This window comes from Galleria mellonella, unplaced genomic scaffold, assembly GCF_026898425.1.
Source record: "Galleria mellonella isolate WM207_F2 unplaced genomic scaffold, CSIRO_AGI_GalMel_v1 utg270, whole genome shotgun sequence".
NCBI lineage: Eukaryota > Metazoa > Arthropoda > Insecta > Lepidoptera > Pyralidae > Galleria > Galleria mellonella.
The window spans coordinates 690,194-715,023 of NW_026442062.1; the positions used below are offsets into that span (position 1 = coordinate 690,194).

General features: G+C 34.8%; 1 protein-coding gene across 1 annotated transcript in view; it reads right to left on the reverse strand.

The window, feature by feature from the left end:
• Positions 1–24,830, reverse strand: part of LOC113523390 (tumor suppressor candidate 3) — a 558,159-nt gene that overhangs the window by 54,466 nt on the left and 478,863 nt on the right. The gene's annotated exons all lie outside the window — the stretch shown is intronic.

Sequence of the window (24,830 nt, forward strand, 5' to 3'; positions counted from 1 at the left end):
GGGATATGGCGTGAATTTACAGGGTACAGAGGAATAACATCTGAGTCCTCAGGAATTGCAACGTATAGGGGGTATCATGGGCGAAACAGTATACTCTGTTATGTCCATGGTACTGCTCATATCTATAGGCGATAGTTACCACTTTCCATCAGGTGAGCCATCAGCTTGTTTGTCATTCTAAGTTGTATATAAAAAAAAAAAGAAAAAACAAGCCTCTTCTATAAAGGGATTTTGCCAGTAGTTGCTACCTCTGGCAAGCGGATTTGATCTTTTAACAGAAACGCTGCTGTCTATTCTTCGACCATTAAGTTTTCTTAGTCGCCTCTTACGACAACTACGGGAAAGAAAGGGGCGGCCCATACTAGGCCAGGATCATACGACGAAATACAAATATTTACAGTATTGAAAAATTTAATTTTTATTTCAGCCTTTTACTGTCCACTTTTGGACATAAGCCTTCCCCATAAGGGGAGTTTTGCCAGTAGTTGTCACACTTGGCAAGCGGGTTGGCAACCGCAGTTAGGCTTTTAGAGATGTTTTAAGAGAGACGCTGCTGCTCAACCCTCGTCCCCCCTTAGTCGCCTCTTACGACACCCACAGAAAAGGAGGGGGTTGCCCACAGTATTGAAAAATATATTATTTTAATTCACTTAACAAATTTATTTCCAACAATTTTTCATTTATTAAACTACATAGCATAAATTTAGAAATCTAATTAAAATATTAAAATAATGTTCTCAGTTGTTTAGTATTCGATGTTTCTCTTTGTAACAAAATTTCCAATATTTCTCATGAGAGATAATGGGTTTGCATTCTGGTTGTGTAGCGGTTCAATACACTGCTTTGCTATCCGACTATTGTAGGTTCTATCTTCGTACCATACAAAAATTTTAAATCATGATTATAAATGTTTGTATTGATCTGGGTGTTTTGTATATAAATGATGTTGTGTGAGTGTTTCGCAAAAAGTATAATGATAATAAAATTAAATGAAACGAAACGAAACGAAATATTTATTTACTTTAGACAGACGTTTATTATAATAAAGGTCATGTGACATAACTTTTTGGCATCTGTTTAAATACCTCAAAATTGTAGGCATGCAAATTCAATATACTAATTAAGTTAGGATATAGTTAGATTATAGTAAGGAGTTTAACATTTCGTTCGTCATACATCCTATCATAAAAGTCCAAAGGAACAATATTTTAACATTTTTAATATTTCCAAATGACATGTATTATGTAATTTTATAATATATATATATATATATATATATATATATATATATATATATATATATATATATTATATACTTAGTATATATTATATATATATTTTATATTTATATTAACTTTAATTTATTGTTGTATTGTTTTTATACAATAAGAGCTATTTGAAATATATAAATTTAGTTGAAAAAAAAAAAAAAATAAAAATAAAAACTAAAATTATAATCAAATTTCTGTTTCGTTTGGCTCCGAAATTTCGGAAAACATTTCATGGTAAGCCCTCAGTTTAGCACTACACATTTTATTTTTATATTAAGCTAGGACTCTGCCTTCTAATTTATCGCTTAATATATTCATGTCCTTCAATTTTATCAGGTAACTCATAATCATTTGTATGATCTTTAGAGATACAATAATTTACCTTTCCGTATCCCAATTCAAGTGAATCCGAAGTTACGCGATTTCCAAATCTCGTTGATTCGTTCAAACGCCATACAACTCTCGATTACTCACTCCCTCCATACTATTGTTTAGCTAATATGCATGTTTGGACATGTTGTGTGAAATTGACGCATTGCTAGGAATTAGAAGCTCACAGAGATACGTGAGCATGTACCCCGGCTCACGCGGATTTGACTAACGCCGTATCGCATTACTTTTGACAAAGGTTCGGAGTATAACTGTATGTAGTCCATCAATACAAGTACATACAGGGGTCAATCTGTTACACCGCTGACAGTGTCGCAGCATGATTTATCTGCGCCCCGTCGCGCGTCGCCCCGGGATGGTCCGGGCTTGTGAATAATGAAAACTAATTATTTTCCCCGGCATTATGAATATGAATCGCCGACGGCTGCCAACTCTCTTATTTTTCTTCACGATGAACGGCTCTCTCCCGGCAAAGTGATCTTCAACAATATTGTACTTTCAAATAATGAAAATAGATATACTTTCATCGTGTTTCCTATTTATTTATATTATATATTAATGTTCGCGCTCGAATTTACTTCGGCACAATCGATCTCCATTTTGTTTTCTTAATTTAAATATATGCGTTATAAAGTTTTAGGAGAAATAATAATTGGATACGACTTGACTATTGTCTTACGTGAAACCACATTTAGATAAAATATACCAATTACAGTTTCAAATTAAAAAAAAAAAAAGTACAGTAGAGTAAAATAAATTGAACATTAAAAAATAAGAAAATTATAAAAATATTACGCCTTTTAATTTTATATTCATTTATTATTTTCATTCTGTCAAATACCACCAAAAACTCGAATGTCTACATAGGTATTGTTTTGTTTTGTTTTATACAACTTAGAATGGCAAACAAGCTGACGGCCCACCTCATGGAAAGTGGTAACCGTCGCCTATAGACATGAGCAGTACAATGGACATAACAGAGTATACTGTTTCGCCCATGATACCCCCCATGCGTTGCCATTCCTGAGGACTCAGGTGTTATTCCTCTGTACTCAGTAAATTCACGCCATATTCCACCCTTCAAACCAAAACACAGTCATGCAAACACAACTGCTTCACGATTGAAACACGAATGGGACAGAGGTACCCAAGCAATCGATTTTTGTACAAAGTCTCCCTCTGGTTGATCGAAAATTTCTTAAACAATCAAGTAAGTGGTGAGATTACGGCTGACTATCTAGTCTAGTATCTGACTATCTCGAGTTACTAACGTACTATCCACCGATGTATGGGCTATTATTACCTATATATTCTAGATATTATAAGTATAGTAAGTATAAGCAATAGTATTTTTGGCCTTAGTTTCGTCATTATTTTATTATGTAATTTGAGAACGGTTATACCAACTCGACAAATTTTTTATTTAAACATTCATTATAGTTTGAAAAAGTTCCTATAAAGAGAAAAAAAAAATGTCTGAATATACATAAATAGCTTTTTCAAAATGACCGTCTCGAGTTATTGATAAATAAATATACTTAGTGGTCACCAAGTGGTCGAAATTTGACCATAACATGTATTGTAATAAATGAATTTATTATGGTTAACTTTGACATTCAGTACTACAGACTATAGACAAATAATATAAAAAAACAAACAATATTAATCTATCCACAATATGATCACAGTTTTTAAAGATAAACAAAAGAGTATATATGCGTGTGTGTATGTGTATGTTTTAAACGCATGATAGTGTGTGTAATGTTTCTTTAATGCATAATTTTAAAAAAAATAGCATTCCGCACTCCTTCTCTATATAAACTATAAGTGTGTGAAATTTCATACTATATCCGCGTAATTGTCATAAAAAGGGGTACAAAAAAGTTTTTGCTTCACGTAATACAGATAATACTATATATATATATATACGTATATATATACGTCGACAATTACGTCATAACACGAATTGTCACCATTTGTCAGATGCACTCAGAGCGCGGACTGGCCGGCTCTCGATTGAATTAATACCCCGATATTAAAGTGGCCACACGATTTACGGTCTTAATATAGCCGACGTTATACTGGAATAATTGCATTTGATGTACCATCCATAATTTATTAATAAATGCTTGAGCGGAGCCAGCTAGCAATGTAAATTGCGTTATGTTTAGATGGGAAAGAGACATTACATATTGGGTCAAAGATGAAAGGAGGACGGATATTAAAAAAAAATTATACTAAAATTATGTGTCAACGTTTCCCGTCATCGCTAGATCAATCTCATGCTTTAGTATCCAATTAAAGGGGCTACCATTGAAATGTTTTCCGGAATTTTGAGGTCGAACGAAACACAAATTGGATGTAAAACTTACATAATACATACCGTTTAAAAATTTTAAATATGTTAAAATATCGTTCTTTTGGATTTTTGTAGGTAGTATGGTAAGATTCATAATGAGCAAAATTTTTTTTGATGGGTGAAAATGAAATGGTAACCCCGCCTGCGCTAATGGGATACGCTGGCGGAGCTCCAATGAAGGGTGATAGATGAGAATGAAATCAGACCAGTTAGCCCATCATGATGAATTCATCAAGATTTAACCATGTAGTTTCCGGGGGAAACCGCGAGGAGGTCGACCTGGTTGGGTATATTGCTAGCAATGGAATTCTCAGTCTCCATTACTAACAATCCCTTTCTCCCTAACGAACAAAGTTTGAAACTCCATTTACTGTGTCGATTTCGGTATGAACGGAAATACGAAATAGATTCCGAAATTTTGTCATTTCATTTCATGGTATATATATATATATATATATATATATATATATATATATATATTATAATATAAACAGCAGCTTGAAGCAAATTTTTAAGTGTAAACTTGAGTTATGTTGCTTAAAACATTCTAGTTTAATAACACGATAGTGAATCTACTTTCAACCGATTTAAAAAAGAAGAAGGTTTACAATTTGATTGTATTTTTGTTGTTAATGTTTGTTACCTCATAACTGCGTCAATTATAACTTTTAAAACCTTTTTTTTATCTGAAAGGATATACTTACAGATTGGTTTTACAGAAATTTTATTAAAACCGATTAAGTAGTTTACTTTTCGGATCAAAACAACTTTTTTTGTGGGACACAGTCTTTATTTAATAAACTACCTAGAAAAAAACAAAACACACAAACGCCTAATATACCCAAATTACTTGTATTTGTTTAATAGAAATGTACCATTATTTATGAATATAAAAAAATCAAGAATAAAAATATTATCTTTCCTAATAATTATATCAATGTATTATGTTGCAGCACTAGATGGAGTGACGACCTCGAATGCATTGCAACTTATCGCTGGATGCAGGTGACTCGGGTCAATCCTGATGATGGCCTGCAGTAGAAGCTTGAGTTTAACAGTGATTATACAGTACTATCATACCTACTAGTATAATAATTAGTCCATTACCTTAAGGTTGTCTTGAAAAGATTGCTCTCAGCAATAAGACCGCCTCACTGTACTTATACAATTGTATCGTTGTGTTTGTAAATTGCCTTGCTTATTTCCTATATTGTATAATGCAAATAAAGTATACTCATTCATTCATTCATTCATAAAACATCTGATTTGCAAATGATAGTGTTTGTTTGTGTCCTATTGTACAAAAAACAATTTTTCGAAATTCCAATAGAAACGTGAAATATTGGATTTGGCGGGGAAAAGTCAGAAACCAGTTTGTTTAATATAGAATTGGTGTTAAAACGTGCTACAAATAAAGAAAGTTAATAATATTATAACTTGAACGGAATGGGCAGGGTTCAGGTGTTCAAAGAGAGGAACTTTCTCAACAGTCATCAATTAGGTGGGATTGTAGGCTTATTGTCTCCCTGCAAATTAATAACTGACTCCACTTTTTGTTTGTTTCTTATTAGCTGCGAAACTCAGATTTATGTAGCATTCATTCGTGCGGATTTAAATTATTTATTTGTCTGCATTAGCATTAATTTTGTTACATATTTCTGTTGGGCCTGTACTGAATTATAATTGTCGAGGGGCTGCTGAGGGGGGGGGGGGGGGGGGGGGGTTAGTAAAACACTTGCGGTTAATTCTTGACTGGTAACCTTGCTTGTATGAATAGACTGATAAATGTGGAGGAAGCGAAAGAGGTCTGTTCTAATCAGACTTTTTTTTATATTTTATTTTATTTGACAAAAAACACAAAGTTACAAAAACAAGATACAGTACGTCAGTCAATTGACGTTTTATTTTGTTTGTATCCACGACATATCAAAATATGTATTTATCTAGGCAGGTTATTAGGTTAGGTACTTAAGGATTTGCGGTCTTGAGAAAAAATATCGATCTTTTGAATTGGTTCTAATTGTGAGGTCTGAGATCGATTTACAAAAAAAAATAGACGACTTCAGAAAAGGTCGACTCACGAAAATATAGAAAAGATCGATCGATGAAACCTAGTCTTATTTTTTTATCAAATCGGATAAAAATCGGAAATCTTGCTCTAAAATTTCCTTAAACAAAATCAAGATAAAAATTTTAAATTAAGAATTCACCTCCCTAAAATAACGTGTGGTCCCAGCATAGAATGGACCACTCCTTCCCTTCTAGTAGGTGTCGTAAGAGGTGAGTAAAGGAACTTAATAGCCGTGGGATAGGTAGCAGCGTCCCTCTTCAAACATTACCAAAAGCCTAACTGTAATTACCGACCTGTCAGCCAAGCGTGGAAACAACTGGCATAACGTCCTTATAAGTGATAGCTATGTCCAACAGTGGGCAGATAACAGCTGGGACGATGACATAATAATATATTTTATACTACCGTCATGTGGCCTACACGAGTATGATAATATAAGTCACGTATATAATATTTATTTATATATAGCAAGGCAATAGATTACAAATTAATACATTAATATAATAAATTTTTACATAATGCGACATCAAATTTGCACTCCAATTACTATTATGCATAACATTCGATATTAATAAACATTAAAAAAATAAAGGTTATAAATTTAAAGTAATAAATTGACAGCCTTTATGTAACATTGCAAGGATTGTTGGAAGACCAGAGGGAGGCCTTGTACAAAAGTCGTTTGTTTGGATACCTCTATCGCATTCTTGTTTCAACCGTAAAGCAGTTGTGTTTGCATGGCTGTGTTTCGGTTTGAAGGGTCCCACCCTTCAAACCGATAGGGCATGAATTTACAGGGTACAGAGGAATAACATTTTATTTATTTATTTATTTATTCTTTATTGTACACAGAAAAAATTACAACATATTATATATATAAAATAAAGATGTACAACAGGCGATGCTTAACTCTGTAATAGTATATATATATATATATATATATATATATATATATATATATATATATATATATATATATATATAGCGGGCAGTGTGTATTTTAACTAAATGATAAAATAAAGGAAACATTATAGATGTTTCACTGCGTATATATATATATATATATATATATATATATATATATATATATATATATATATATATATATATTGACATATATACAAAGTAACTCATACAATTAATTTCAAAACAAATACATATCTGTACACTATAATACATATACATATATACATAGTCATAAAATATCTCTTTACATACAAAATAGGTACATATACATACATAGACATAATAAGTTTATGGGGACAGAAGATGCTCTTTTAATCTGCTCTTGAATATATTCAGCGATTGACTTTCACGAATATGCAGTGGAAGAGAGTTCCATAGTCTAGTCGCATGAACCGTAAATGATTCACTATAGCATGAAGATTTTTTATGAGGACTCTTGGGATTTTAATAATAAGGGATTTCACTCGACCTACTGGACATGCTATTGGGGTCATTGTAAAGTGAAACGTTCACAAAGATAAGATGGGGAGGAAGAATTAAACAATACAGAATACAGGAAAGATAAAAGATCAAAAATCACGACGTTGACGAATCGGGAGCCATTTTAATATGCTTCTGTAAGAGGAGACATGATCGTATTTTCTAAGTCCATAAATAAAACGTATGCATAAATTTTGTAGCCGTTCCAACTTATTTAATTGTTCCTCTGTGACATCCAGATAACATCTGAGTTCTCAGGAATGGCAACGCATAAAATATACGCATAAACCTGTCAGGTCGACCTCCACGTGGTCCCCCCTGGAAATCATCGTGCTGAATTCCAGACGTGTTCATCACGATGGGATTTAAGGTTATATATATATAACCTAGCCTACCTAAACGGTATACACAACGGTATACACTGGTAGTCTGTATTACTAACAATCCCTCCCCCCCCCCGTAAGTCAGCTTGTCTGTATTGCCACATTTAAGAGGATGTAATTATCATGTGCTTACTCAGTTACAAGGGCTATAATTCTTAGCTATAACTCGGGTTAACGCTCGTAAAACTGTTTCCCTGTCTCTGATTATACGCACTGGTTTTTTCTTATAGCATTAGTCTGTTTTTTTTTTTTAATTTCAACACACTTAAAAAAGAAAGAGGTTCTTAATTAGATTGTAATTGTTTTTAAGTTTACCTCCTTAGGTTACCTCATAATACCAGCAGTTGTAAACTGGTTTAAAAAGTTCTTGTTTTTTCTCTTTATAAGGATATACTTACTATACTTAGATTGATTTCGGTATTTACTCGCGGCCATTGCGCAGTGGCGGTTTCAGGGGCCGTAGTTCCAGACATTGCGACATTATTCTAGATTATTAATCATTTTTTTTGGTTTCAGATTACTAGGATGGTTGAATTCATGGATGTGGTCACGTGCAAATTTTTAGAGACCCCCCCCCCCCACTTCGTCAGCTGATAAATTTAGAATTTTTTTACTTTTTTTATTTTTTTTCTGTACTCTTGTAATGTTAATAAATAATAGCCTAGCCCATTTCAATCTGTATTTATGTTACTGTATTTCACTTGAATTATTCACTTGTCATTGTATATTTTTATTTATGGTGCAATAAAGAGTTAAATAAATAAATAAATAACTAATAAAAAATGGATAGTAAAAATATTAATTGCTTTTTTTACAACACTTCAAAAATTACCTGAAATCCATGTTTCTAGACCAGAATACACCCTTAAGGGCGAGCGTTACACACTTATATAAAGCGCATAGTCAACGTTACAACGCCACGGTTTCCTCGCTCAGTGTGTATTAATGCAAAGATCCGCTATACGTGACCCATAACAATGCCGATAAAACTAATTATCTTGATTAATACTGTTTTGTATTCCTCTTACAGATGTTAATCCAATGAATGACAAGTCCCACGCAGTCACCCACGCACCTTGGTAATGTATTAATTAGGATCCTAAAAGATAACAAGTAGCGATATTTCGCTACGCACAATAAACACTGACAAGAAATTGGTATTGATTAGTAATTTTTTTTTATATCACTGAGGTGGCAAACAAGCATACGGCCCACCTGATGGCAAGTGGTTACCGTAGCCTATGAACACCTGCAATACCAGAGGCATTACGCGTGCGCTGCCGACCCTGAAGAAATCTCTTTACCCCCCTTTTGAAGAACCCCATGCTGTAGTCTCTTGGGAAAACCTCGGCAGGGAGTTCATTCCACAACCTGAGTGTTCGTGGGAGGAAACATCTCTGAAACCGCGCAGTACGCGACCATTGAGGCTGTAGGACATGAGGATGAACTCCCTGTCGATGGCGAGCCGTACGATGGTAGAAAGTGGCTGTGGGCATCATATTGAACAATTCCTCTGAGCACAATCCATTGTACAGGCGGTAGAACATGTAGATTAGATTTAATAAGAAAGTATTTTTATTTAAATCACGGAATCGTTTATAAGTCTCATCTATAAGTATATTTTGTTAAATAGAAAAACATTACCATCTCTTTGGTAAGGTGTTGAAGCAGACAGTTTTTATACAAAGTTGGAACACTTGTACAAAAATTGTCTGCTTGGGTAATTCTGTCCCATTCTTGTTTCTGCATTGTATTGTGTATGCGTGACTGTCTTTCGGTTTGGTAGATGGTTTAAGGTTGGGATATAATAGTGAAACTATAGGGTATAGAGGAGACTTTGTATAAAAGTCAATTGCTTGGGTACCTCTGTCCCAATCGTCTTGAAGCTGACGGTTCACCTGATGGAAAGTGGTAACCGTCGCCTATAGACATGAGCAGTACCATGGACATAACAGAGAGTACTGTTTCGCCCACGATATCCCTCATGCGTTGCCATTCCTGAGGACTCAGATGTTATTATTCTGTACCTAGTAAATTCACGCCATATCCCACCCTTCAAACCTAAACACAGCCATGCAAACACAACTGCTTCACGGTAGAAACACGAATGGGACAGTTAATATACTTATAAACCTTTTCCTCGAATCACTTTATCTGTTAATAAAAACCGCATTAAAATCCATTGCGTAGTTTAAACATCTACAAAAGCGTACAGACAGCGAGAAGCGACTTTGTTTAGCGTTAAATAATGTACTACACGATAAAAACTTAAGAAAATCAATACGACGTTGAATATATCTTGTTAGGTCGTTGGTGAATAATTTTTTTTGTTTTTCTCTTGCGTGATTAGTAGAATTATAAATCGCAAATTGTTTCACTGAAAATATGTTTATTGTCATATCAGCTGTTAACTGTAACACTGCTAAACATAAGTCTATCTTCCTATTGGGGAAGTTTTGCCAGTTGTTGTCAAGCTTGGCAAGCGGGTTGGCAACCGTATAACTACGGTTAAAAGCCTAACAGCTTTGATGATATTTGAAGATTTTAAGGGTGGGATATGGCAGTGAATTTACAGGGAACAGAGGAATAACACCTGAGTCCTCAGGAATGGCAACGCATGGGGGGTATCATGGGCGAAACAGTATAATCTGTTATATCTATGGTACTGCTCATGTCTATAGGTGACGGTTACCACTTTCCATCAGGTGGGCCGTCAGCTTGATTGTCATTCTAAGTTGCATAAAATAAGAGGGACGCTGCTGCCCATCCTCCGACCATTAGATTCCCTAAGTCACCTCTTACAACACCCACACGAAAGGAAGAGGTGGCCCATTCTATGCCGGGACCATACGGTAATCGGCATTAGTAAAATTATAAATCTCAAAATGCGTCATTAAAAATATCTTCCATCATACAAAATAAATCACTCACAATTTATTGACTATAGCTCATTTCTTCGGGTCGTTTGTTTAATTATTTTAGGCCAAGAAATCTCTCCAGTAATAATTTATATAGAAAAGAAACATTTATTACAGTTTCCCGGCGTAATTTATTAATGGCAGTGTATTAAAGTTAATTAATATTAGATGTCAGTTTAGATTATATTTGATTATGGTGAAATGAGATAGGTAAGACTTCCAGGTACATATATTTTTTACCAGAGGCAGACTTTGTACAAAAGTCGTTTGCTTGGGCACCTCTATCCTATTCGTGTTTCTACTGTGAAGCAGTTATATTCGTGTTTTTGGGATATGGTAGTGAATTTACAGGGTATGAAGTAACAGTCCTCAGGAATGGCAACGCATTTCATGGGCTAAATAGTATATTCTGTTATGTGCATGGTACTGCTCATGTCTATAGGCGACGGTTACCACTTTCCATCAGATGAGTCGTCAGCTTGTTGGCCATTCTAAGTTGCATAAAAAAACATTATCATGAGATGTCAACGATTTTGGTCATATGGGACTTTGTAAGTACTTCATATTTCTATCTAGATGACACCATCTAGGGCGAAAGGGATTGTTGGTAATGGGGTATAATTGTTCCATTGCTAGCAATGTACTTTATGAGGTCGACCTCAACGCGGTTCCCCCTGGAAACCATTGTGGTTAATTATTGTTGAATTCGTCTTGATGGGCCAACTAAGTTGCTTCATTCTCACCTATCTGTTATTTATATATATTTATTTATATATATTTATTTATATTTATCTATAAATTATCTATCATCTTTCACTGGTGTATACCGATAGCACGGGCGGAGTTACTATTACATTATCATCCTTTAAAAAAAAACTATATCATCTATAAAAACCACTTATTAAATTGACTATCCAAATATGAATGGCCTCTTTATTTTTTTTTTAATGTGAAGGATTCTTTAAAAGACCGTCTCAACTGCTCGACGGAACCTCTATCTACATTCTACGCTATTTTGTACGACGGAAATATCTAAATACACTTGATTATTTATTCTACCGTTTCTTCGTCAACTTTATGTGACATTTGTTTATTTTTTTTTATACAACTTAGAATGGCAAACAAGCTGACGACTCATCTGATGGAAAGTGGTAACCGTCGCCTATAGACATGAGCAGTACCATGGACATAACAGAATATACTATTTCGCCCATGATACCCCCCATGCGTTGCCATTCCTGAGGATTCACCGATGTTATTCCTCTATACCCTGTAAATTCACGCCATATCCCACCCTTCAAACCGAAACACAGCCATGCAAACACAACTGCTTCACGGTTGAAACACGAATGGGGTATATGGAATATTTATCAAGGCACTCTAACACAAACTTAGATCTGATACATATACCTATTAAAGGCGAGCACAATATTTGAAATTTAACTGATATACTTTAATTGTTAATAATAACCAAGACAAAAGTAGACATCCAATAAATGTGAATTATATAAAAATATATAGCTTGGAATAAAAATAAGAAGAAAAACATAATTTAGGAATTAATATTTTGCTCCTGAAATTAGCAGAAAATTAAATTTTTGTTTACATATGAACATAGATAGAACATAACATAGAGTATGAGTATGGGGGAGATCTATGGTATGTATGGAAAAATACAGGATGGAGGAGTCTCCATTCTGTTATTTTTCCGATTAGAAAACATATTCTGGCCATGTGAATGAAGTCGTGACAAAAAGTTAGTATAAAAAAAAATTAAAAAACAACAATTTCTCTAGATCAATAATTATATTGATAATCGCCAATTTGCCCTGAAACTAGCGGTCCGGAATATTATGACTACATAATCCTCTATTGACTGGATACTATTAGGGAGGCCTTTATCATTCGGCTATTGGGCACCGCATCCCTGATCTAGCGAAATTCACGTATAATAGGACAAATGGGCGTAGTATAAAAGTAGGCACAATGTTACGTGGAGCTTGAATAGGTCTCTTGTGGACCGACGGTCTAGAAAAGGTTTGTACGTGAGTAAGGCTTTATATATATATATATATATATATTTTTTTTTTTGTTTGTATATCTTATTCATTGGATTGCGAAACAGTATACTGTTTGTGTCATAGCGCGGGTGTGCCTACCGTTCCTTGTTGATAAAACGGGACGTCTTTATAAATGGATTTGTTTATTTTCCTTTTGTTAAAGTGCCGCTTTCTTTTATTATAAATAATAAGTTGTGGATCCCAAATAAACTGGGATAACAGCCAGGAGAAAGAAGAAGAAGATTTGTCGCTTAAAGAAGATGACAGCTTAATCAGACAACGCTTGGATGCGATTTGTAAATATTAAGGCCCGATACCAGCTTAAAAATCTGTATTCTCAAATTTAGGTTTGTATGCAAAAATTGATTATTTTTATAAAGTATATATATATATATATATATATATATATATATATATATATATATATAAAAGATTATTTAAGAATGAGTTTCATAAAAATGTATAAATTACAATTATAACCTGTTTTTTTTTTTTAAATCACTGTTATAAATCGATTTGAAAGCTTTTTTTAAGGATAAACTAAAAGTTTACTATTAGTTGTTTAACTAATTTTTTTTCGAGTGCAATATATATATATATATAGATTTATAACAGTGATTAAAAAAAAACAGGTTATAATTGTAATTTATACATTTTTTATGAAACTCATTCTTAAATGATCTTTTACAATAAAACTAAAAGGCGAGCACGTGACACCCCTAGTGCTGCAGGCGTTCATAGACTACAGTGACCGTTTACCATCAGACGGGCTGTATGCTTGTTCACCATTTACGTGCTAAAAAAAAAAAGACGAAATGATATAAGTCATTAATATTACTCAGTTACCCAGAAACGAATCCATGAGTCGCATCAGCGCCATTCGACCTCACATATGTATCTCGGCATATATTTTTCATGAGATGCGTACTTATATGGGACTACGGGAGTAGTACAATAAAATTACAATTTACTGTTATTACAGGACCATAGAGCTCTAAATTGGCACTGCTTTGTGTTCGGATACCTTGGGTTATTGTTTTTATTATGGTTTGTTTATATAACCTCACCCAGGTAATATGAGAGTGGATTTACGAACTATTTTGCCGGGTAGCAAATATAATGCGTCTTGTTTTATAGCTTGAAAGGTAATATATCTTTTTGAAGGGCGATAAATAAGTAATGTAGGCGCATTACAATATTTATGATTCGTAGTTGAGACTGTTTATCCGTTTGACGTTAAGATGAAAGTGTTGCCAGTTATCGGTATACCTTTATTTAATATTATAAATTTGAAAGTTTGTTTGTTTATTTTATAGCGCCTTAATGGTAGAACTGATCACTGTGACATTTGGTATACATGTACTGTATGTGATGAAGAAAGCTATAGGGTACTTTTTGTCCTGGTCAGCGAACATATATTGGTACACGGGTAGGTTAGCTAACTTAGCAACTAGGGTACTTTATATACTCGCGTCGGGCTCCTATCGTCTTTAACTCGGGAGCCCGGGGACCCGACATACGCGTCTCGAGGTACGTCGTGAGGTTTTAGTGGGTAAAAATCCCACACACCTCCTCTGTCCTCCGGCAGTTAGGAAGGTCTTTGGAAGATTTCCTCACGTTAAAAAAAAAAGTGTACTTTATATACAAATTCAGGCGAGTACAACCACGGTATATGGCTAGGAAATAAATACACTACTTGACTGTAAGTTAATTGAACTTGTATTATGAATAATCAGGCAAATAGAACATCAGAGCACAAGCAACTTTTTATGTACAGCACAACTCATAGATACTTACATAGACTCGAGCCAATTAGAAAAGTTCTCTTCAGTTCATCTGATTGAGCATTGAATCTAGGACCTTTTTTATACAAAGGAATGTTGTCATCACTCGAACTTGCCACTTTTATTTTATGAATCATCAAAATCAATTTATAATTGGTAAACTTTATGTAATACAAAACTCAGGCACAAAAAAATTAAGGTTAAGTTTCACAAAAAAAATCAATTTCAATTGTGGCAACACCAGTTACATTGATTTCACAACTTTTAGTAGTTTATACTAAAGGGATTTTAATAAAAAATTATATGGAACTAATCTGTAAATATATTTTTTAAATTTACCAGAGGGAGACTTTGTACAAAAGTCGTTTGTTTAGGTACATCTGTCCCATTTGTGTTTCAACCGTGAAGCAGTTGTGTTTGCATGGCTGTGTTTCGGTTTGAAGGGTGGGATATGGCGTGAATTTACAGGGTACAGAGGAATAACACCTGAGTCCTCAGGAATGGCAACACATGGGGGTATCATGGGTGAAACAGTATACTCTGTTATGTCCATGGTTATAGGCGATGGTTATCACTTTCTATCAGGTGGGCCGTCAGCTTGTTTGCCATTCCAAGTTGTATAAAAAAAATCCAAATCGGTTTCCAACTGACTGAGTTATGAGACAATAAAAACATTAAAAAAAAAAGAAAATAAATATAACCAAATTAAGAATCTTCTACTTTTTCAAATCGCTTGAAAATACAGTAAAATTTATAATCTTTTTTTTTTTATTATTTATTTATGTATTAATGTTTTAAGTATGCGAGGTATTTTATAAAATTAGGGTACGATGAGGCTGACATATCCTTATAGGATAAAAGCCTCTAAATAAAAAAGATTAAAAAAAAACTTTTTTATCCAAATTCAATTGAAATACATAAAAAATATTGTTAAAATATAGTCATTTAATTTATATGCATGCCAATATACGCATAAATCATATAATATAGAAATTGTAAAGGAATTACAAAACGAACAAACTGTTTAACAATTCTATAAATAGACACAAAGGAATGGGTATTTTAGCGAACAATTGTTCAGCGTTTACAGCCAGCAATTAATATGAGTATCATCGATTCGCCGTAGGGATAGCGTGATATTTGCCCAAATTTATATTAAAGGCACTAAAATATGGATAATGATTTTATATTATCACATTTATAATTAGAGATACAGTTAATATATTTGTTTTCCTTTAACTTAAATTAGCTTTTCACCCGTTACTTTGTACGCGTGGATTTCAGAAGAGAGAATACTAATGAATGAACTAGATTACTTCTAGATCGGATATTTCTTTATAAAAACATTATTGACCAAAAAAGAAAAAGGTACAAAATGCGGACATTAAGTCCGTCTAGTTTTTTTTATTTTTTTGATGGATGAAAATGGTATGGTAACCACGCCTGCGCTAACGGGATACACTGGCGGAGCACCAGTGAAGGGTGAAAGATGAGAATGAAAACAGGCCAGTTAGCCCATCATAATAAATTCATTAAGAATTAACCACGATAGTTTCCAGGGAGAACCGCGAGGAGGTCGACCTGGTTGGGTATATTGCTAGCAATGCGATTCTCAGTCTCCATTACTAACAATCCCTTTCCCCCCAATGCTAGTCGAGTAGCATTCTCTACCAGTCAACCTTTGTGTCGAACAGTGAATCACGAACGCGGTACTTCATTATTGGAATAGGTAAAGAAAATAACAACTAATAATGTATACCAATACACAATATATAATACATACATAAATATAATTTTCACCCATTAAAAAAAATATTAAGTACCATTAAGTAGTAAGTCGAATTTAACGACAGTAATAAAAAATATAATTAATAAATGATCTTTTAATAGATGTTGTAAATTTACTGGGTACAGAGGAATAACATCTGAGTCCTCAGGAATGGCAACGCATGGAGGGTACAAACATCATAGGCGAAACAGTATACTCTGTTATGTCCATGGTACTGCTCATGTCTATAGGCGACGGTTACCAATTTCCATCAGGTGGGCCGTCAGCTTGTTTGCCATTCTAAGTTGTATAAAAAAAAAATATATAAAAAAATGTTATTAGTCTTATAATAGTGTTAGGGTAGTGACTCCTGTGTGACTTTATGTCTGCACAAACATTTATCTTGCTTATTATAAACTTGTCAAAGTTGTTTAGCCACTTGATAAGTTTCGCCTCTGGAGCTTGAAACTCTTCGGTCTAGCCTTTATCCTAGCTATGGACAGACTTATCCCGCCTTATTCAAATAAACAAGCAACAAACACAAATATAAAGTACACAAAAATAAAACTCAAATATGAATAAGGAGATGTTCTATTATTAGATTGAATAAATTTGAATTTAGAATAAAACGCTTATTTACTAGTAGAATTTTGTAACAAACAGTTGTTTGCTTCGTACAGAAGGAACAAGTTAAATCGTCATAAAAAATTAGGATTTTGTTGCACCAAAACAAAACCGACAATAATTTTGGCAATCCAGTTATTTCGATTGAAAAATTAAACTGCTGCTTAAAAATTTTACTGATTTCGATAAATTTATGTACGACCAATATGTAAGTATACCTTTACATGTAATACAATATATTTATAAATAGGTCTCATAGAAATTTTGTCTATATCGATCGTTTTTTTTTTGATGGGTGAAAATGATATGGTAACCCCGCCTAACGGGATACGCTGGCGGAGCACCAGTGAAGGGTGATAGATGAGAATGAAAACAGGCCAGTTAGCCCATCATGATGAATTCATCAGTAATTAACCATGATAGTTTCCAGGGAGAACCGCGAGGAGGTCGACCTGGTTGGGTATATTGCTAGCAATGAGATTCTCACTCTCCATTACTAATAATCCCATTCCCCCCAATCGATCTAGTTTAGCTTTTTAATGAAAATTAACTAGTTTTATCAAAATTGAAGTCAGTTTTTTTTTGTGGGCCACTATCTTTAAGTATCTATTATTAAAATGGCATTTCTTTATTTTCCACGTCTAGGATTTCTCTTGTCTTAATCCTTTTTTTTCATTTCATACAATACTCAAAGAGCCCTCATAAAGTAGTCATCAAAACTGACATGAGTGACGTGCAACAAAAACGTAAAATGTCAATCTTCATACACGTATCCGATTGACTTGGACATTTCTTATCAACCTTTATCATTGTGGAAAGCTGATGTTCATTTTCAGCGGATTTTGGTCAAAGTATTTTAACTCGTATCTGCAGAACCGTCAGGCCCAACTCAACGACAGTATATATTTCATCTAAGGCGAACACAAACAAAACACCTCTGCGAACCGCAGGAATTTCTAGCCCATTTACGTCGAGGTACTATTCTGTTACATTATTTATTGTTAAAGTTTCATTAATTTTACATTATATTTAAAAAAAAGTGAATTAAGCTATTTTCATAATTAAAATATTAATAATAATTTATTTATTATTAATATATTTTGGCTTTTGGCTACAACAGAATATCAGTGTTTTGCTCTTTTGAGGGCAAAGCAATAAGCTGAGTGGTGACCATTTTGTGTTATTGTGGCGCACTCACGAGAAATTGTGTTACCTTTTTTATGTACTTTTAACCAAAGGTTGTCTGTAAGAGATTGCCACAGCGATAAGACCGCCTTTTGTACCTTTATATGTATATTTTAAACTGTACTTCATGCTACTGTATTTCAGTTAAATTGTTTATATGTCATTGTTTGTTTTTTTATGTTTTTGGTACAATAAAGAGTTAAATAAATAAATATAATATATACTTTTTTTTGTTTTATTACTTTTAAAGTATGTACCAATAATTAATGTTATTTGTGTGCTGTAAGTGATGCAAATAAATTATCTATCTATCTATTTATTTATTTGATTAACTGAGTGAGTTTAACAAACTCCCAATAGGCGCACCCAGGAAAGCATCAGTACAAGAACACATTATTTACAATTATAATTAAAAGAAATAATGTTAATATGATTAAAATAATCATCATCATCATCATATCCAGCCTTAACCGTCCACTGCTGAACATGAGCCTTCCCCGTGAGGAGTTTTATTAGTAGTTGCCACGTTTGGCAGGCGAATTGGCAACCGCAGTTAGGATTTACATATGTTTTAAGAGGGACGCTGCTGGACAGTACGGCTGACATCATCATCATTATTCACAATGGAATAAATTCTCTTAAAAAAAACAAATAAATATTAATCTTTAATTTTTATATTGAAAAAAATCTAAACTAGGAAGTTTTTAATCGAATTACTAGCAACACTGCAAAATGGCGGGAATTGTTCCGTTTTAAAAAATATATCTCAGCCGTCGATTGTCATTTTGGCTTACCTTTTAGTTCTTTCGTTAACTTTTGGAATTCCATATAGATGTGTATATTATTTAAAAAGTATGATTTAAAATATCGATATCTCATGGATATCGTATGAATATTCCAGAATTTTCCCGTGTCGAGGCCGCTCTGGCCGTTGCGTCGTTCAGCTAGGTGTGCGACCCATGTCACTCTAGCCGCCAATCAATATTCGCGGCTCGTTCACATAGCATATATTCAGTTCTTAACCAACATACTATATTATGCTTGAGAATTGAAGATTTCTCCTTGATTTTTATTTCAATGGGAAAACAAGGGGATTTATGGAATTTATTTTTCATCTAACTTAGAATGTCAAACAAGCTGACGGCCCAACTGATGGAAAGTGGTAACTGTCGCCTATAGACTAGAGCAGTACCATGGACATAATCGAAAATACTGTTTCACCCATGATACCCCTCATGCGTTGCTATTCCTGAACATTCAGGTGTAATTCCTATGTACCCTGTAAATTTACTGCCATATCCCACCCTTCAAACCGAAACATAGCCATGCAAACACAACTGCTTCTCGATAGAAACACGAACGGGACAGAGGTGCCCAAGCAAACGTCTTTTGTACAAAGTCTCCCTCTGGTAAAATACAAATAATCCTGCAAATAAAGACAATAATTGAAAATGAAACAGAAATCCAAATGGCTACAGAAAACGAATTGGGTTAATCTAGTAACAAAATATGTATTTTATTATTAATATTTTTTTTTTTTTTTATGCAACTTAGAATGACAAACAAGCTGACGGCCCACCTGATGGAAAGTGGTAACCGTCGCCTATAGACATGAGCAGTACCATGGACATAGCAGACTATACTGTTTCACCCATGATACCCCCCATGCGTTGCCATTCCTGAGGACTCAGGTGTTATTCCTCTGTACCCAGTAATTATATTATAATTTGCTAGTGATCCAACCCGGCTTCGCATGAGTAGGTAAAAGTTTGAAAAATAATATATAGCCTATGTTATTCGGTGATAATGTTGCTCTCTATAGGTGAAAGATTGCTGATTTCTAAAATCGGTTGAGTAGTTTTTGAGTTTATCCGTTACAAACAATCAATGGCCGTGTGGTCCTGGCATAGAAAAAACTACCCGTTCCTTTCCCATGGGCGTCGTAAGAGACGACTAAGGGAGGGCGAGGGATGGGCAGCAGCGTCGCGTGTACAGCGTGATAACTACTGGCAAAACCTTCTAAGGGACGATATCATGCAATTCTATTTAACACCAAATATTCTGTGAAAGATTGTGAGTGCACAGTTTTTTTGCAAACCATTGGCTTCTCTCTCTGCAATACGACTTAAATCTGATTACGATACTAATCTAAATTTATTAAGAAGCACTCTATTTCAATATTAGATTAGAGCGTGCATACCTATCAGTATCTGTGATCAAGCCACATACCTGTGTAAAGGGTGCGTCGAACAAGGTTAGTGCATTTGTGTAGAGTTACCACCACGGCCGCATAGCAGTACGTAGAGAACATATAGTTGCACGAAGATGCAGTAATTCTAGAAGGAATTGTTTTCTTCCATCATCTTTCTACCTTTATACCAGGGATAATAATAAACATATTTATTGTATCCAAAAATACATGTTACAATTTTACATTTGTTCCCAAGACTTCACACTTGGTTTATTTTCAAATATACTCGCAGAACCACATTCCGGAATGGCAAAATCTTTAATTACTATATTTTCTTATCAATAATTCCCTTTATCAAAATAGACTACTACAATATTATGTATTATTTATTTATGTATTAATGTTTTAAGTATGTGAGGTATTTTTTTAAATTAGGGTATGATGAGGCTGACATATCCTTATAGGATAAAAGCCTCTAAATAAAAAAAGATAAAAAAAAAGACTTCACACTAGGATTCCCTGTGTTGGGAAGTCGAGGGCCCTTGACTCTGCTTACAAAGCTTAATAACTAATATATAAACTTTACATACATAATCAATTTAGACATATGTATATACACTTTACACACATATTTTGGGTGGTATAGGGGTGATGGGATTATTAGTAATGGGGACTACTAGTCCCATTGCTAGCAATATACTCTGTCAGGTTTACCTTCACGTTTTTCCTTATGAAAATCATTATGCAGAATTCTAGGTGTATTCATTACCATGGGCTAACTGTTCTGTCTTTTCATACTCACGTATCAACTCTCATTGGTGTGTGTGGGGGGAAAGGGATTGTTAGTAATGGAGACTGAGAATCCCATTAGTAGCAATATACCCAACTAGGTCGACCTCCTCGCGGTTTCTCCTGGAAAACTATCATGGTTAATTCCTGATAAATTCATCACGATGGGCTAACTAGCCTGTTTTCATTTCCATCGATCACCCTTCACTGGTGCCCCGCCAGCGTATACCGTTAGCGCAGGTGGGGTTACCATTCCATTTTCACCTATAAAAAAAAAAACCCTCATTGGTGAGGGGCGAAGGGATTGTTATTAATGCAGACTATCAGTATCATTACTTGCTATATAGCCTGTCAGGTCGACCTCCACGTGGTCCCCCCTGGAAACTATCGTGCTGAATCCCAGATTTATTCATCACGATGATTTACATTTTTCATACTCACTTATCATCCCTCACTGGTGCCCTGCCAGTGTATACCGTTAACGCGAACAGGGTTGCCATTTAATTATCATAAAGTAAAAAAAAAAACATGTAAATTAAAAAAGATTGTCAATACACTAGCATTACAATTGAGCTTCAATTTAGCCTTTGTCTGTTTATTAACCTGCTGAATAGCAAAATGTACAATAGGTCGAACAATGACAGTACGATGGGGGCATTGTAAAACATATTGCCTTAATTAGGTAGTAGAGCATTAAAATGTCGAATAGCAGTTGTGTTTGCATGGCTGTGTTTCGGTTTGAAGGGTGGGATATGGCGTGAATTTACTGGGTACAGAGGAATAACACCTGAGTCTTCAGGCATGGCAACGCATGGGGGTATCATGGGCGAAACAGTATACTCTGTTATGTCTGTACTGCTCATGTCTATAGGCAACGGTTACCACTTTCCATCAGGTAAGTAGTATAAAAAAAATGACCAAATATTGAAATTTATATTCTATTTGAAGTTCATTTAACATTAATTAATTAAATAAATCAGCAGCATCCCTCTTAAAATATTATCAAAATTCTTTTTTTTTTTTGTACAACTTAGAATGGCAAACAAGCTGACGACCCACCTGATGGAAAGTGACTACCCCATGCGTTGCCATTCCTGAGGACTCGGGTGTTATTCCTTTGCACCCAGTAAATTCACGCCATATCCCACCCTTCAAACCGAAACACAGCAATGCAAACACAACTGCTTCACGGTTGAAACACGAATGGGATAGAGGTGCCCAAATCAAATTGCGGTTGCCAACCCACCTACCAAGCGTGGCAATTACTGGCGAAACGCCCCTTATGGGGAAGGCTAGGTTCAACAGTAAGCAGGCTGATACAAGAATGTAATAAACAGTAGATCTACCCGATGAAAATAAGATGTTAAATCCATATTTTGCATCGATTAGTGTTGCAGTCACCAAGTGCATATGTTTCTATAGCTAGCCATTTCTTTCTCTCTTATGTAATTTGTAGTTGTGGACATCTAGTTCCTGTATATCTTTCAACATTACTGCATATAATTGGATCTGAACGGGCGATGGACGGCATCAGGTAGAATTGCTTACACTTAGTGGACTTAGCAAATGGAAGCGAATCGACAACGACGCGGCATACGACCTACAACCTTCACTTTGTGCTTTGAGAATTTTGAACGTCGCCGTCTAAGTAAATGGATGCGGTCTGCGTTAGTGAACTCAAGGGGCATGGACGCGGAAACCAGTGGCATGAATTAAATAGATGACTCCTCTTTATTAAGTATGTAAATTTTTATTCCAAATTATGGGCTATAAACACATTGAGAGTTTAATAAATATATTTTAAAAAGATTTATTATAACCCCCACTAATATTAGAAATGTGAAAGTAAACATGTTTGTTTACGTCTTGACACTTTAACGACCCAACCAATTGCCACAGAAATAAGATTAATTTATTACAATAATAGTCTTTACCCCCGCTTTCGATTGGTTGACCGGAACATATTAATTGATCACCATGTATATAGTAGTTCTTCTACATTAATAATTAAATGTTATTCCATAGAAAAAAAAAAACATAAAATGTGCCGAAACTAGTTATTATAATTTAAAAGTACCTTTTTTTATACCACTGAGGTGGCAAACAAGCATACGGCCCACCTGATGGTAAGTGGTTACCATAGCTTATGAACACCTGCAATACCAGAGGTATTACGCGTACGTTGCTGACCCCGAAGAAACCTCTTCCCCCCCTTTTGAAGAACCCCATGCTGTAGTCTCTTGCGAAAACCTCGGCAGGGAGCTCATTCCACAACCTGAGTGTTCGTGGGAGGAAACATCTCTGAAACCGCGCAGTACGCGACCATTGAGGCTGTAGGACATGAGGATGAACTCCCTGTCGATGGCGAGCCGTACGATGGTAGAAAGTGGCTGTGGGCATCATATTGAACAATTTCTCTGAGCACAATCCATTGTACAGGCGGTAGAACACGCAGAGTGAGGCAAGTACCTACTGAAGTACCGATTTTGATAAAATTTATACGAGACCAATCTGTAAGGTTTGTAAGTATCTTATCATATATATTTTTTTAATTTATTTAATTAAAATCTTTAAAAAAGCAACAGTTACGTTTTCTGTTCGTTCTTCTTGGCGTTTTAAATGGACTATAAAATAAAATTGTTACTGCATAATCTATAGTTGCTGCAACGATCGTGAAGTGTGGAGCAAGCTGAGACAACCTACCAATCAGCAGCTACATTCACGTCATTGGTCATATTTTACTGGATTGTATACCGTCACCTCTTCTTTTCATACTTATATACAAAACATATTGTAAATTCATATATTTCATTGCTTGAGTATTAAAATCATATTCGTGTCAAGAAAAAATTGGTATTATTGCAAACTCAGTAAACTTGGAATGATGGGGGGAAAGGGGTTGTTAGCAATGGAGTTTGACAACCCCATTGCTAGCAATATGTCCTAGCAGGTCGACCTCCACGTGGTTCCCCCTGGAAACCATCGTGAACAATTCTCGATGAATTCGTCACGATGGGCTAACTGGCCTGCTTCATCCGCACCTATCATCTTTCACTGGTGCTCCGCCAGCGTATCCCGTTAGCGCAGGCGGGGTTACCATACCATTTTCACACATAAAGAAAAAACTTGGAATTATCCAATCTGCAACGGCAAGCTAACCATGCACAGACAAAGATAAAATAACGAAAAAATGAGTATTCAAAAATGGTTAAATCTAAGTTTCATCATAATAGACATTAACTGTCCGCTACTGAACTGCTGGTTTTGCCAGTAGTTGCCATGCTTGGCAGGCGGATTGGCAACCGCAGCCATCCTTCACCGTCCCTTACTCGCCTCTTATGACACCCACAGGAAAGAAAATCTGAGTTTACTTGTATAAAAATATTTCCTTCTTTCATTGAATAAAGCTATGAGATACCTACGTCATTTTTATCGGTAAAGCAGATCAATATTATATAAATGATGGCCGCTGCGCTAATAGCCATTCAGTCCATACTAAATGCCGTTCAGGCATTAACTGTAGCCGGTGTCTGTCTGTAATGGACTCCTGCAATCTAGTGCCACTCGCCGAAGTAGTGCAACCTTCTTGTG